The sequence below is a fragment of the Hibiscus syriacus genome, unplaced genomic scaffold, assembly GCF_006381635.1.
Source record: "Hibiscus syriacus cultivar Baekdansim isolate YM2019G1 unplaced genomic scaffold, ASM638163v2 tig00111841_pilon, whole genome shotgun sequence".
Taxonomy (NCBI): Eukaryota; Viridiplantae; Streptophyta; class Magnoliopsida; order Malvales; family Malvaceae; genus Hibiscus; species Hibiscus syriacus.
In genome coordinates, this window is record NW_024063196.1 from 3,027,777 (window position 1) to 3,045,485 (window position 17,709).

The window sequence follows — 17,709 nt, forward strand, 5'->3', positions numbered from 1 at the left end:
GCCATTTACAGCAGATTCAGAGGAAATAATATTTTTACATGACATACTGCTTTCAGCAACTATGAAGGTTTTCCGATCAACGTACGGCATTGCAAACCATCTTTTATGCAACTTGCACTAGCTTATCCGCGAATGAAGAAACTAATGGCATGCTCATCAATACATTTACTGTAATGCACAGACCAGTAGGTGCTAGCCTTTAAAATGACATCAAACCTTTTTCTGTTTACTTTTTCTGTGCTTCTTTCATCTTATCTATCAACTTTCAAAAGTTTAAAGGGATGAAAGCGCAAAGATACTATCTTCACAGATCGACAACTCCTTTATACAACGAAGAAAATGAAACCCGAAACCAAACCATTGACAAATAAGAAGAGCAGGCACTAAATATATGATGATAAATGTAACCTTTTCAGCAAATTTAATCTGAAGCAGCTAAAGCCGAATCCACCACCAAGAAACTAGTCAGCGGGCAGGTCGAATCATTTCCTACATCATAAGAGAATAAGATTCCTCTTGTTATGCCCTTTGGTTACATACGATAAACCTATTGACTTGTAAGGGATGAAAATAGATTTGAGATCAACCTTATCACACACACGGCATGTGTCACTCCTTTCCATCCATTCAAGAATACCTGCAAGGTGAAAATGGTGCTCACATTTTGTTATAATTTTTGGATTTTCTGCATCATACTCTGCAGGACAGAACATGGAAAGGACCTATCAACATCCTTTTTTTCTACTTGAAAGTTGAAGCACAAGTTAGCAGAAAAAAATCAGTCTTTTTTGGCAGAGGTAGAGAAAAAAAATCATAAATTACATGGGGAAGACTGTTATGGATTGAGAATGAAGGAGAAGAAATTATCGAAGAATGAGGGTTTTAGAAGAAGAAGGAAAGGAGATTACAAAAAATGATTTCTCATTCATTCATTTCATGCCTCTCTTTTCTTAGTACAGTGTATTATTCATTCACAATGTACCAAACAAGGAATGACAGTTGGCAGTCTTTCTAACGGTTGCAATCTTTGGTGCAGATGTCAAGGAATTTTCCACTCTGTTAGGCTACTGCTTGTATCAACCCAAAACTTATCTCATCTGTCTCCATTTCATCAGGTAAAATCTCCAATTCATCATATGTTCTCATTTCCCCCAATTCATCATTCAAAATCCCTAATCCATTCCCATCTTTTCATCCTAACATTCCCCGAATTTCCCAATTCATTCTCTTCGTGATTTTCTCCTTCTTCTCGCCCAACCATAACAATACCCCCTCCATGAAACGATCATTGTCCCCAAGGATCAAACTGAGGAAATTATCTTCGGAGGATCGTGTAATCTTCCCAAGTGTCATGGCTATAATCGAGGGCTTGTAACCATACAAAGCCTCAAAAGGGGTTAATTTTAAAGTCGTGTGGTATGTGGTATTGTACCACCATTCGGAATGGAATAGACATTTAGCCAGTGAGTTGGTTTAAGAAAACAGAGACCTCGAAGAAATTGTTCTATGCATTGGTTAATCCGTTCGGTTTGTCCGTCGATCTTGGGATGGTGGGACGTACTGTAGAACGTAGAGGTACCCAAATTCTTCATCATGTCATGCCAAAATAAACTGATGAATGTCTTATCCCGGTCTGAGATGGCCATATTCGATTGGCCATGTAATTTATAAACGTGATCTAGATATAAACGAGCCATTCCATAGCTGTATAGGGATAAGACAAGGGTAAAAAATGGGCGTATTTTGTGAACTTGTCGACCATGACCAAGATGCAATTTTTCTGATTGGACTTCGGTAACCCATCTATAAAATCCATTGTGATGATCTCCCAAGCCTGATTAGGAACTGGTAGGGGTTGTATCTGACCGTTTTAGGAATGTGCTTGACCTTTATACGTTGACAAGCATCACATTTTCCAACGTAGACAACAACCATTTTTTTAAGACCAGACCAGTAGAAGTGAGCTTTAATTCTTTGATACATCGCTTGAACCCTCGAATGACCTCCTTGGGAAGAGTCATTTAAGTTGCTTAGAATTTGTAAGTGTAGATCACCTTTGGAGCCAACATACACTCAACTTTGGTAACATAGAATTCCCCCTGAATACTTCCAGTTACTGTCACTATGTGGATGCACGGATAAGACACAGATCCATTCGTTTGCTAATAAATCATCTTCATAAGTACCTTCAATTTTATGGACCCAACTAGCAATAATAGAAATTGCCCCAATATAATTGTTCTCAGCAAAATACTTAAATCGTCTTGAAAATGCATCGACCACTGTGTTATTCTTCCATTTTCTGTATTGAATAATATAATCTAGCCCAAGTAATCTAGTCAAACCCCTTTTTGGATAGTAGTCATCAAGTTTTGCTCCAACAAATATTTTAGTGACTTGATCCGTTTTTATCAAAGGCATTGCTGCAACGCATCCTCCGACCATTATAGCTTGAACCAAGTTACTTAGTCGTTGTTCTTTTACCTCGATAGGTAGTAAATCATCAATTTCCTTCTCAACTTCAAATATTGTCTCATCAATAGAGACATCAAAATTTCCCATGCTTGAAGCCATTTGAATCGTTGATGCTTTCAGTTCATTTAATCCCCTAGCAGCAGGTTCTTAGTAAACCAGTGGACTCTGCATTTGTTAATAGGCTTCTCGCATGCTGTCGTACACTTGTCTTAAGCTTACATTATTATTCATATATTTGCGGGTTGTCGCTACTATTCTATTTCGAAGCAATTGATCCTTCAATGTAACCAAGCTTTTAGTATGCATAGGAGACTGAGGAATGACACCCTTTGCCGGAGGGATGCCAATAAGACCACATAATATCGTCAAAAATCCAAGAAGTAAGTCATAATGGAAAGAAGATGGTTTCCTCATGATGAATTCCTTCTGCCTACACTGTGATCAAAATAATACAGGACAACGATCATAGTTGCTAGAATGAAAGCTCCGATTATATAGAGCATCAGAACCTTTAACATGTCCTTAAACTTGACTTGGCCGTGATGAGTCCGAAACACTATCTTGTGGGTATCTTGTGGTTGGATACGGATTTTCCAATTGCCCGAGCGTAAGTCTATTTTGGAAAAAAAATTGCCCTATGTAATTCATCCAAAAGGTCCTCAACAACTGGAATTGGGAATTTATTCTTGATCGTCTGGTTGTTTAGTTGTCTGTAATCAACACAAAAGCGCCAATAACCATTTTTCTTCTTAACCAGCAAATAGGGAAAAGCAAACGAACTTTTTCTTGCTTGAATTATAGAGGAAGTCAACATCTTAGTGATCTGTTTTTCACCTCATTTTTTTATGATGCGTGAAGCGATAGGGTCGTAAATTGGCTAGAATGAAGCCTGGTATGAGAGTGATTGGATGGTCATGAGCCTTGATAGGAGGCAGACCCGTAGGCTCATCAAAGATACTGTCAAACTCTTGTAATAAAGGCTCTAATTCACTGGGAACTATTGAAGCAACAGGGTCCACATCGAGTACATATAATTCGTCCATTAAAGAAGAATCATTTGCTATCATTTTTTGCATTTGTTTCCTGGTATTGATTTCCAATTACCCATCGTAGTCTGACCTTGTATAATCATCAGTTTGCCATCCTTTTGAAAGCTCGAAGTCATGTCTTTATAGTCCATAAGAACTGGACTAAATTGCTTCATCCAATCGACACCAAGCACCATATCACTCCCACCAAGTTAAAGGATTCGAAAGTCATGATTAAAATGGAATCCTTGTATTGTCCAAGACACTTGATTCGATCTAGTGAACTGAAGACTTTCTCCATTAGCAACTATTATTGTTAAAGGTTGAGTGGAAACCATTTCGAGACCCTCATTTAAGTCACTAACAAAAATTGACACTAAGAAATCCTCTCGCAATGTAGGACTTTGAATCAGAATATAGGGCTTAAGTTCTTCAAACTTATCTTGGTACTCGTCAACAGAACATTTTTTAAACAACTTACTAAATTCCTCCATAATTTTCTGAAAAGTTTTGTCGTGAAAACTATGACATATATCAGCTTCAAATTCATGCCATAAGACCCGATGTTTTTGCAAAATATAGCCATCAAACCAAGTTTTGGCCTTACCTCCCAAAAGCATTACAGCCATCGCCACTCGTTCTTCAGCAGTAACTCTATAAAATGGAAAGAAATTGATGCACTTTTGGATCCATCCCTTTGGATTTGTCCTTCAAATATAGGTAATTCTATTCGAGGTCTTGTTGTCACTGATCTGAGACTCCCAAAGGACCCCCGTCGTTCATCAACAAGGGCTCCTTGTGATATCTTTGTTCCACTGCAATCACCCAACTTCAAATCTGCTTTCGGCTTTTGAGGTGGTTCATCTGGTTTGGACTTTAGAATTCCAGGTTCCTCCGGTTGGTAAGTAAAGCCTGATTTTTCATTGATTATTGCCACATCCGCCGGTTGCTTACCATCGGGTTTTGAAGGTTCAGGAGTCTTCATCTGTTGACTATCGGGGCTTTCTGGTTCCTGCCCGCCTTCTTACCGATTAAAATACTCAAAATTTACTCAACGTACCTTTGAGTAGTGTTCATCCTAGACTCCAACTAACTGATACGTTTATCTTGTGCCTCCCACCACTTGGGAAGGTTGGTTTCATCATTTGCTTACTGCACTGTTTTTTTAAATCCTCAATCTGCTTTGTTGAAAACATTTTGATGTTTCGATATAACAAATTAAGTATAAATGAATTTTAAGATTTTACAAATGATTTTCTAAGTATATTCGATTTAATTACTCGAATATCAAATTATTACTCCAAGTCTTCAAGATCAATTTTAAACCTTACTAAATGTGTAAAATTGTGTTTTATACTTAATATATTTTGAAACAATTTTCACAAAGTATTTTGAACCAAAATCAAGCCTAAAATCAATTTTTCAAAGTGATGCACCGATGCACCATGGAATAAATTGAACATCGAATGCATTTCATGCATCGATGCACATACTATGCATTGATGCACTCAGAGTTTTATGAAAACATTAAATGCATTTGATGCATCGATGCACCAGCCATGCATCGATGCACTCAGGCTATTTTAAAACATCGAATGCATTTTATGCATCGATGCACTCTTAGTGCACTGATGCACTAAGGGTCCAACGGTCAAAATATTTGAATTTTACACTTGATGCACCGATGCACCTTGGGTATGCAACGATGCACACACGCTCCCAACTAATTTAATTAATTGTTTTCACACTTAAACGGCTCTATTGACTCCACTAATCATCCCCAACATTCAAAATCATTTAAAGGAGTATTTAAACAAGCTTAGAAGCCATTGATCAACAACAAGAAAACACAAGAAACAAGAATCAAGAGAGAATCAAAGAGAAAACATCAAACCTTAAGTTTGAGCATTTCAAGTCTATTTTTCATTCAATATTCATTTTGCTTTCAAGAACACTACTTGTACTCAATTGTATTCATTTTTTAGTTTTTTTTCTTTGTTCTAGAATTGTGCAAGCAATCTACCTTGTGAGGATTTCCTTGTAAGTTTACAAATTTGTAATCTTCTCTTTGAGAAAGAGTGTTCTCAAGAATTGGGTTATATTCTTGAGGGAGTTGTAAGGTTATCTCTTTGGCCTCAAAAGAAAGAACAAATTAGTAAATTTGTTGGAAAATCCTTAGTGTGGATAGCTAAGGTAGTGGACGTAGACTTTGGTTGAGAAAGTCAAACCACTCTAAATCGCTATGTAAATCTTTTCAATTTTCTGCAAAAGCTTCCACCAAAATTTTAATTCTCAATTCAACCCCCTCTTGGCCAATTCAATCGATTGATTAACTCAACAATTGGTATCAGAGCCTCACTCATTTGAAGTTTTAATCTTCTCTTAAGTCGATTAGGGATGAGTTACATCGATTATCAAGTCATCAATGGCCTCTACTTTAAATGTCGACTCCAGTCATGATTCGATGCCCATCAACAAGCCTCATTTCTTCAATGAAGCTAACTATGCCTATTGGAAGAGTAGGGTGATGTTTTTCATTCAAGCAAGTGACATGGGAGCATGGAATGTTGTAGAAGACGGATATATCAAGCCTCTCACTCATCCAAGATTGTGGAGTGAAGGAGTGACAAGAATGTTCCAGCTCAACTCCAAAGCCATCTATATCATATTTTGTGCTCTTGGACCAGATGAATATGGAAGAGTTTCATCTTGTACAACCGCCAAAGAAATATGGGATAAACTATAAGTCACTCATGAAGGCATCGACGAGGTAAAAGAATATAAAATTAGTCTTCTAACACATAGCTATAAAAATTTCATGATGAAACCAAATGAAGATATCAAAGCTATGACGGATAGATTCTCAACGATTTTCAATGGTCTCAAGTCATATGGAGAGATCATTCCAAACGAAAAGCTTGTGAGGAAGTTAGTTTACTCACTTCCAAAATCATGGAAATCTAAGTAGACGGCAATCATCGAGGCTAAGAACCTAAAGTCCTTAACTCTTGAAGAGCTAATTGGTTCCCTCCTTACTTATGAAATGATGCTTGAAGATGAGGTGGACCTCGATAAGATTGACAAGACACCGAAGGAGAAGAAGAAGAAGAAAAACATTGGAGTTTCTCTCAAATCCACAAAAGATGAGAGTGATTCGGATGAAGATGATGATGACGAGGAAATGGCATTATTTTCCAAACTGTTCAGAAAAATGATGAGACCTTACCGAGGAAGAAAATTCAAACAAAATGAAGGCCTCAAAAATGAACCAAAAGAAAATGACCCTATCATTTGCTATGAATACAAAAAGACGGGCCATGTCAAATATGATTGCCACAATTGAAGAGAAAGGGTCAATCAAAGAATAAGCACAAGGCTCATGTGGCTACATTGAGAGATAGAGAAGGTTCCGATGAAGAGGAACAAGAAGTAGCAAACTTGTGCTTGATGGCATTCGGGGAAGGTTCTAAGGTAACCTCTAACTCTTTTGAATTAGATGATTTATCTTATGATGAGTTATTAGAGGAATATAATGGGTTGACTTCGGATTATGAGAAATTATTTTTAAAATATAAAAATGATGTTTCAAAATTGAAAAATGAAAATAAGCTCATATCCAAAACCAACAATGATTTTGAAAGTAAAATTAGTGATTTGTAAATCGAACTAAAAGAGTTTGAAAAGAAAAAATTAGATTTGTAAAATTTCTTTCAAAGGTCAATGATGATCGTCAAAAGAAAATTGATGGTCTTAAAACTTCTTTTAATAGAGTTAGTACAAAACGTTTTGAAAAAAGGAGAAAATTCAAAAACCAACTTTGTTAGAAAAAGTTTTAAAAACTACAATCATAGAGGTCCCCGAAGAACCTCTAATAGAAAAATCGTTAGAAGTATATGGGTTCCTAAAGAACTCATTACTACTAAAGATAAGGATATCCTACACAAATGGATACCTAAGGGGACTAGGATTTTGGAAACTAATGAATGTGGACCCAAAAGAATTTGGGTACCAAAAATCAAAAATTAATCTATGTTTGTAGGAAAAGGAGCATTGCTACAAGGCACGGGAAACAAATTCAAACTCATAGTACCTTGATAGTGGATGCTCAAGACACATGACCAGAGACAAAAGCCGGTTCATAGAGCTTAATGCCAAAAATGGAGGAGAAGTGACTTTTGGTGATAATTCAAAAGGTCACATCGAAGGTATAGGTACAATAGGTAATACCTCTTCCATACAAATTAAAAATGATATATATGTGAATGGATTAAAGCATAATCTCTTGAGTATTAGTCAATTATGTGATAAGGGATTCAATGTCATGTTTGAAACTAATGGTTATAAAGTTATTGACATTGCATAAAATCATATTATGCTTGTTGGTCATAGAATATGAAATATTTACATGGTGCAATTAGATTCTATAGATATGACTAATTTATGCCTCGTTGCTAGGGATGAGCATGATAGTTGGTTATGGCATAAGAGACTAGGACATGCTAGTATGAGTGTTTTGCAACGACTAATTCAAGGAGATTTAGTTCGAGTGTTGCCTAAATTAAAATTTGATAATGATAAAATCTGTGAAGCTTGTGCTAAAGGAAAAAAAGCGAGTTTCTTTTAAATCCATTAATGATGTATCAACTAGTAGAGCATTGCAATTGATACATATAGATCTTTTTGGGTCAACTAGAACTACTAGCTTGGGTGGAAAACAATATGTATTTGTCTTGGTAGATGACTATTCTAGATATACTTGGGTTCTATTTTTAAGTCCTAAAGATGAAGCATTAGAACATTTCATCACATTTTCAAAAATAATCCAAAATGAAAAAGGCTACTCTATAACTAGTGTTAGGAGTGATCATGACACTGAATTTGACAATCTTGGATTTACTGAGTTTTGTAATTCTAATGGTATTAGCCATAATTTTTCAGCACCTAGAACCCCTCAACAAAATGGAGTTGTTGAGAGGAAAAAACGAACTTTAGAAGAAATGGCTAGAACCATGCTTTGTGAAAATAATTTGCCAAAATATTTTTGGGCGGAAGCCACAAATATCGCTTGTTATGTTGTAAATCGAGTAATGATTAGGCCGATTTTAAAGAAAACACCATATGAAATTTTCAAAAATAAAAAGCCTAACATTAGCTATTTTCATCCTTTTTGATGTAAATGTTTTGTTTTAAACAATGGTAAAGAAAACCTTGGCAAATTTGATGCTAAAAGTGATGAAGGAATTTTTCTGGGTTATTTCTTAAATTCTAAAGCTTATCGAGTATTTAATAAAAGAACTTTAGTTGTATAAGAGTCTATATATGTTGTTTTCGATGATAATCCCCTTCCGATAAAGGATTCTTGTGTGAATGATGATGTAGGCATTATAAATATAAATGACGTTAGAGAACCATCATCAAAGGAAGAAACGAAAGATGAGGAAACTCAAGATCCTCTTGAGAATCCAACCATTGAAGAAAGGGAAGTATCTTACCCAAGGAAATACAACTATGTCAAGGATGGTGAGATTATAGGTGATCTATCCAAAGGGGTAACAACTCGATCTTCTCTTAGAAATATATGTAATTATGCTGCATTTATCTCATGCATAGAGCCTAAGAATATTAAAGAAGCATTAAATGATGAACATTGGATTATGGCTTTGCAAGAAGAGTTAAATCAATTTGAGAGAAGTAAAGTATGGACATTAGTTGAAAGGCCTAGTAATAAATCCATTGTAGGTACTAGATGGGTATTTAGGAATAAGCTTGATGAAAGTGGTAATATAGTGAGAAACAAGACTAGACTTGTTGCTCAAGGGTATACTCAAGAAAAGGGCATAGACTATGATGAAACATATGCTCCCGTAGCTAGGATGGAAGCAATTAGAATGTTATTAGCATTTGCATGTTTTCATGAATTTAAATTATATCAAATTGATGTTAAAAGTGCATTTTAAATGGTTTTAAAAGAATAAGTGTATGTGGAACAACCTCCTAGTTTTGAAGAATTAAAATTTCCAAATCATGTTCTTAAATTGACAAAAGCACTTTATGGTTTAAAACAAGCCCCTAGAGCTTGGTATGAAATATTGTCAAATTTTTTAATTGAAAAAGGTTTTTTTTAAAGGAAAGGTTGACACTACATTGTTTTTAAAGCATAAAGGTAAAGATTTATTAGTAGATAAAATTTATGTTGATGATATAATATTTGGTTCTACTAATGATGTTCTTTGCCAAGAATTTTCTAAGCTAATGCAAAGTGAATTTGAGATGAGCATGATGGGGGAGCTCTCATTTTTCTTGGGACTCCAAATCAAGCAAAGAAAAGATGGCATCTTCATCAATCAAGCTAAGTACGTCAAAGATATGCTCAAGAAGTTTGGAATGAAAAATGGGAAACCTCATGACACTCCAATGAGCTCATCAACAAAGCTTGACATAGATAAAGGAGGTAAATGTGTGGATGTTTAATTATATAGGTCAATGATTGGCTCTTTGCTTTATCTAACTGCAAGTAGACCGGACACTATGTTTAGTGTTTGCTTATGTGCTAGATTTCAATCATGCCCTAAGGAATCACATTTACTAGCTGTTAAGAGAATCTTTAGATACCTTCAGGACACTCCTAGATTAGGACTTTGGTATCCTAGAGACTCTAGCTTTAGCTTGCATGCCTTTTTTGATGCGGATTATGGAGGATGCAAATTAGATAGGAAAAGTACCTCCGGTACTTGCCAATTCCTTGGAAATATATTGATTTCTTGGTTTTTAAAGAAACAGAATTGTGTTGCATTATCTACCACTGAAGCATAATACATTTCAGCTGGTAGTTGTTGTGCACAAGTTTTATGGATGAAACAACAATTTTTTTATTATGGAATTGAAGTATGTACTATTCCTATCAAGTGTGACAATACTAGTGCTATTTGTCTCACTAAAAATCCCATCCAACACTCTAGAACTAATCACATTGAAAGTAGACATCACTTCATTAGAGACCATGTCGCTAAGGAAGATGTAGTTCTAGAATTTGTTGATACTTTGCATCAATTAGCGGATATCTTTACAAAACCTTTAGACAAAGAAAGATTTTGGACACTTATGAGAGAATTAGGTTTAACTGACCTATCTTCACTTAGTGTTTAAAATATTTTTAGCACTTTTAAGAAAAAATGAAAATTACTTATAATAATAATTTTTGATTGCATTCTTGGGAGTTTATGCTCTTTGGTGAAAATTAATTTTATGTTCAAATATAGTTTAAGGATTAATTTGATTGATTGAACATGATTAATTTTCATTATATGAGTTGCCAATACAACTAGAGCTAATTAATTTAGCATTTTGAGTGTTTAAAACAACTTTTTGACATTTTTGTGCTTAATGCATCGATACACCTAACAGTGCATCGATGCATCCTTGAATGTGCATCGATACACCATGAAGGTGCACCGATGCAGTCCTTGAATGTGCATCGATGCACAAGGTTATGCATCGATGCATCGATCGGGTTTTTGGGTTTAAAAGGCTTATTTTCTTATTTGTTTTAAACCCTAAAAACTAAACCCTCTAAGTCATACATCTCTATTCATCTCTAAATTCTCCTCTTGCTCCAAAATCAACGTTTTTAATCAAAATCTTCGAGTTTTTCATCTCCATATCCTACTACTATCATTAAAGCGTGCAATACAACACCTCATTCTCATCAATCCGAAATTTTCAAGGTATTTTTCTAAAAACTTCTAGTTTATCATATTTTGATCTTAGGACTAGTTTTAATTAGTTCTAGGATGAACATTATATCGGGCATCGATTGTTTGATAATTTCAAACTAGATTTTACAACCAATTTCATCAAAAACTCACAAATTTTCAATGAATTTTGAATTTTTGAAATTAAAAAAAAATTGAAAATCTGAATTTAATTTTTAAATTTGATGTTTTTGATTTAATTATGTTGTTTTCATGAATGATTTTTCAAAAATTATTTTGAAATAGTTTTCAAAACCTTGCCCATTAGGATTCGGTTTAGAGAACCTTGAATTATTGAGAACTCAATTGAGTTTTGGGATTGATTATTGTGCATACATATGTTTCAAATTGCAGGTTTCAATCTTATTCTGATACCTTAACCATGTCCAATCCTAAACGTCCTAGGACTTCATCGAGTCGTTCAACCCGACCTCCTAATCCTGTACCACCTCCACCTAATATTCTTATAGGATCCTGCTTTAATATGCTTGAACGTCGTATAGACGACTTGTACTCTAGGTACATAAATTCTTTCCAATCCTATAGAATCCGAGAAGAGTGTATTCCTTCTCTTCAAGCCATGATAGATATTGACTTCGAATACCTTTCGATTCTTAAAACTTGGAAGTTTGATAAAATGTTTCACCTCAAACCTATCGTCTATCATCAGTTAGTTCGTATTTTCTACTCCAATGCGGTATGCATTCAAAACCAAACTCAATGTGGGACTATAGCAATTAGATCATATCTTTTAAGCCAATATATTAATATTGACCCCGAGACTATAGCTCTCCGTTTTGGGCTAGATGATGATGGGTTATATAATGAGAATGAAACTGTGGAATATCCCTATGTTCCAAACTCTAGTGTTAGTACTCTATGATCTCATCACGATCGTTTTCTTCATTTGATGATCTCTAGGTGGTTTAGACCATCCAGAGATAGGTACTCCACTCTTCGTACTAGGGATTTATGGTGGATGCACTGTATCAAGAATAAGAACAAAATAAATCTGCCCCACATTATATTTAGAAATAGTGGATATCATAAAAATTGTTCCTTTAAAACATGTCGAAATATTAGTTTAGGGATGTCTTCTTAGTAACCTTTTTATCAAACTCGGTCTAAACGTCTCTCTCGACAATCTCATCCCTCTCCAAAATAAAATCAATCTCACCTCGTTGAAGAAAGCGGATTAGAAGCAATACGAGGAAACTGGTCTTTGGGTCTTTCGACCCGGTAAGCAAACTTCGGGAGCGAGTTCTTCACGAGCTGCTCCTACCTCATCGTGCTCCTCCTCCTCCGGTACCGGCTGCTAACGATGATCCCGAGTTTCAACAACTCATGCAAGATATCGCAATCACGTACCAGATGATGAGCCTGCACCGGAACAAGCTCCACAAGAGGATCAAGTACCTCCATATTTTCGTTCGATTTTGTAAACATTTGATCTACGGTATGCTTCCATCGAATCCCACTTGACTCTACACACGAAGCGGTAAATCATCGCTTAGACACTTTGGAAGCTCGACAGATAAAGTTTCAAAGGGAGATACTTGCACGTATGGATGCTCTCTCTCTTGAGATGCAAGCACGATTTTCTCCTCCTCCCGATCCTCCGATAGAGTAGATCTATCCTTGTTATGCTTTCTTGATTTTAAAACTTGGATTGATTTTGATGTTTCTGGAGTGTTTGTTTTGGTTTGTTAAATGTTTGAATTTGTTAAGAGTTGGATGAGTGGATGTTTGAACTTAATATATATATATATTGGTTTGATTGAATTTTCTTATTTTTTCATCATTAGACATATATGACCAATTATGTCATTTCACATTTGATTATGAATATTGTTTATGAAAGCTAATGGCTAATCTCTCTTTTGATCTTTGATCTTAGCAGCTTAAGCTATATATATATGTATATATATATATATATATTTAATCAATTGGTTATGTTTTTCAAAACCTTGTTTAGAACGTTTTAAAGTCTTTTTGATTTAACAAAAAGGGGGAGAAGTGTAAAAGTGTTACAGGGGAGAAGTGTTAGAGTAAGGGGGAGTAATTTTTCAAAATTTATTTTCAAAGAAAATCTTAAAATTACACACATGTTTTATTATATCAAAAAGAGGGAGATTGTTGAAAATATTTTGATGTTTTGATATAACAAATTAAGTATAAATGAATTTTAAGATTTTACAAATGATTTTCTAAGTTTATTCGATTTAATTACTCGAATATCAAATTATTACTCCAAGTCTTCAAAATCAATGTCAAACCTTACTAAATGTGTAAAATTGTGTTTTATACTTAATATATTTTTGAAACAATTTTCACAAAGTATTTTGAACCAAAATCAAGCATAAAATCAATTTTTCAAAGTGATGCACCGATGCACCAATCCGTGCATCGATGCACCATGGAATAAATTGAACATCGAATGCATTTCATGCATCGATGCACATACTATGCATCGATGCACTCAGAGTTTTATGAAAACATCAAATGCATTTGATGCATCGATGCACCAGCAATGCATCGATGCACTCAGACTATTTTGAAACATCGAATGCATTTTATGCATCGATGCACTCTTAGTGCACTGATGCACTAAGGGTCCAACGGTCAAAATATTTGAATTTTACACTTGATGCACCGATGCACCTTGGGTATGCATCGATGCACTGACGCTCCCAACTAATTTAATTAATTGTTTTCACACTTAAACGACTCTATTGACTCCACTAATCATCCCCAACGTTCAGAATCATTTGAAGGAGTATTTAAACAAGATTAGAAGCCATTGATCAACAAAAAGAAAACACAAAAAACAATAATCAAGAGAGAATCAAAGAGAGAGAATCAAAGAGAAAGCATCAAACCTCAAGTTTGAGCATTTCAAGCCTATTTTTCATTCAATATTCATTTTACTTTCAAGAACACTACTTGTACTCAATTGTATTCATTTTTTAGTGTTCTTTTATTTGTTCTAGAATTGTGCAAACAATCTACCTTGTGAGGATTTCCTTGTAAGTTTGCAAATTTGGAATCTTCTCTTTGAGAAAGAGTGTTCTCAAGAATTGGGGTATATTCTTGAGGGAGTTGTAAGGTTATCTCTTTGGCCTCAAAAGAAAGAACAAATTAGTGAATTTGTTAGAAAATCCTTAGTGTGGATAGCTAAGGTAATGGACGTAGACTTTGGTTGAGAAAGTCGAACCACTCTAAATCGTTTTCAAATCTTTTCAATTTTCTGCAAAAGCTTACACCAAAATTTTAATTGCCAATTCACCCCCCTCTTAGCCAATTCCATCGATCGATTAACTCAACATGCTTTTTGATGGCAGAGAGATCAATAGATTCGACCATAGTTTGGTTCTTCTTTTGCATATTCAGTCTGCAATTTGCCAGGAATTAAGGCTCTGATACCATTGTTATGGATTGAAAATAAAAGAGAAAAAATTATCGAAGAATGAGGGTTTTAGAAGAAGAAAGAAAGGAGATTACAGAAAATGATTCTCATTCATTCATTTCATGCCTCTCTTTTCTTAGTATAGTGTATTATTCATTCACAATGTACTAAACAAGGAATGACAGCTGACAGTCCTTTCTAACGGTTGCAATCTTTGGTGCAGGTGTCAAGGAATTTTCCACTCTATTGGGCTACTGCTTATATCAACCCAAAACTTATCTCATCTGTCTCCATTTCATCAGCAAGTAAAATCTCCAATTCATCATATGTTCTCATTTCCCCCAATTCATCATTCAAAATCCCTAATCCATTCCCATCTTTTCCAATCCCTAACATTCCCCGAATTTCCCAATTCATTCTCTTCGTGATTTTCTCCTTCTTCTCGCCCAACCATAACAAAGACAAACCTTCCAAACAAGTTGGACAAACATCTTCTTCCTTTGTAAACACAATTGATTCAACTGGTTTAGAAAGTTCAACTTCTAGTTCCTTCGGTGACTCAATTATCGTATCAGCTTGTGCTTTGCAGTCCAATTCTTTTGTGTCCTTGGATTTTATGTAAGTCTCTCGAGTATTGATGGCAATGGTTTCTTGACTGGAATCACCATTTTTCGTTTTTACTGCTTCATTTCTCTTACTGCTTCGTTGCTCTTACTGTTATGAATTCCTTGGGCCACTAAAAGTTTGAGGTCCTAAAACTCCATCAAATGGCATTGGAGGAAAAGGAGGTTTATATACATCAGGAACAAATACATCAAGATTTGTGTCAACGAGGAGGCCAGTGGAGAGGGCAGAGGCAGCACCACTGTGAGAAGATTAAGGCACACGCTCATCTGAGGCTATTGGGTACTATTAAAAGAAAGAATTCATCATAATCATGGAAACGAAAATTATTCAATATGACAAATTATTAGTTTAATATAGTTTACTTTGGATAAGTGTTTAAGTCATCTATTTTCTAAGAAACCAAATTGAATCAGTTCAGCAAGAAATTTAAATATAGTTTCCTCTTATGAGTTTACTTTGGATAAGTGTTTAATATAGTTTCACGTTTGTTCTACAGTTTTTAACTTAGATACATGTTAGCATTTAGTGTAGGCAGAAAGAAATAATGATGGATGAGAAACTTAGCGATGGTGATCAGTGTTGAAACCTGAAATACTATATGCAGAGAAGTTAGATAACAGAGGAGCTAAGAGAAGAGCTACAGACTGCTGCAATAACTTTTCATTCATTCATTGTGAATAACCTGAGTATTCCCGTGCTGAGTTTTGCTTATATTCTATACCTATGTTTCATTACAGGTAAAAGATAAACGACAAACAACAATGCAAAATACCAATATACCCCAGCTCAGTGAATACTGCTAACAATCAGATCATGATTCATAAGCAATAATAGATAACTGGAAATTGGAAACAGTTATAAATGGTTGCATCCAGACATCTAGTTATAACCAGAACAAGAGAAAAACAATTCCAAGGAGGAACGTGATAGTATATAGGTGCACTGTTTATTTCAACTCCTCTAAAAGAGCAACAGCAGCAACCACCCATTCCTTTTACTTATGTCCACTGCCCATAAAACACCACCTATATTTGGTACAATTGAATCCCACACGCCACAAGGTGACAAAAGCCTGTTTTAAGAAAAATGATGAAATCACTCTTGAAAATATAGCACCGTTTTCCATCCAAACTATATACATGTCAGATGCCACATGACAATGTGAAACACATCGCTAACACCAGCCAAACAAGTAGATTGGCGTTGATCACTGATCTACAAGTATTACAATGTGTGATGGGAAGTTCCATAAGCATAATCAAAAGCATAAAATTCATGAAGCAAAAGTAAAACCCAATGGAAAGAAATGTATATCTAGCTTCTCGCTTACACTTGTCATCGAGCACGCATACGATTTTCTAGATTGTATTCCATCCTTTGCATCTCATACTACAAAATTTTGCATGTTCTGAGCAACAGTAGTAGCAGAATCACGTACAAACAAAAACAACATCCATCGTTTATTGTCAATACAAACCAAGTTTAAGAACCTATCGACCTGCTCAATTCAATTTTTATTCTATAATTCCATATCAATAATTTCAACACAAAGTCTTTGAAATACACCAATGAAGTAAACTGAAAAGCATGATTGTGATGGCTGGAAAATAAATAATAAATACAGACTAGGACAAGAATCCGAGTTTCGACTCCTCAAAAAAAATCGAGGTGGACTGTGTTAATGGAAAACTCCCAAGTAAAGCACATTTTTGTGAGAAACTCCAACTAACCCATAAGAAGTAAACAACAAATAGAAGAGGTCCATTCAGTAAGAAATCATCCAAGAACAATTTGCCTTCGGTTACTGTTCTTAAACTATCACTTAAAATATATTTTTATCCGATAACAAGCTAGCATGGAAACAGCTACAAATAGGAGAAAGCAATTTTAAATGAGAAGAAAAGTAATCATATCCAAAAGCTATAGCCAAACATCTAAATTACATAAATTGAGAAAAGAAAACCCAATAAAAAAATAGCCAGTAATACAACAATTCTACATCTACATATAGTAAGAAAAATATAATCAACTGATGCAATAGTAAAACCCTATAGAAACCATTATTGAATACCAGATATCAAGCCAAATCAAAGAAAGAAAGAAAAAACATAAAAGAAAGTTGAATAGGACAGGAAATTACCTCCTGGTAGAAACTTCGATTGAAATAAAGGATTCAAAGAATTTCACCCCAAACATGAATGATAAATGATAAATTTATTTACTTCTGTTTTTGGATATTTGAGAGTGTAATTCTTAGCTTTGCTTGGTCTGGGAGAACAACTTTCAGTAAAAATGAACAAGACTTCCTGTTCCCCCGTTAAAACTGGTACAGATTCAAACTGCCGGTAAATTACGTGTTTAGTATTTAAATTATCAATTTTGATATGTTTTAATATTTAAACTATCGATTTTTTTAAAACTA

At 34.9% G+C, this 17,709-nt stretch overlaps 1 long non-coding RNA gene and 1 pseudogene across 1 annotated transcript; one reads left to right on the forward strand and one right to left on the reverse strand.

Annotated features, from left to right (window-relative positions):
• Positions 1-203: 203 nt before the first annotated feature.
• On the forward strand, positions 204-9,962 carry LOC120172013. Its single transcript, XR_005520924.1, has 3 exons — positions 204-403; positions 4,479-4,480; positions 9,952-9,962. It is a non-coding gene; the product is annotated as an uncharacterized LOC120172013 (long non-coding RNA).
• On the reverse strand, positions 393-17,487 carry LOC120172012 (annotated as a pseudogene).
• Between the last annotated feature and the right edge of the window lie 222 nt (positions 17,488-17,709).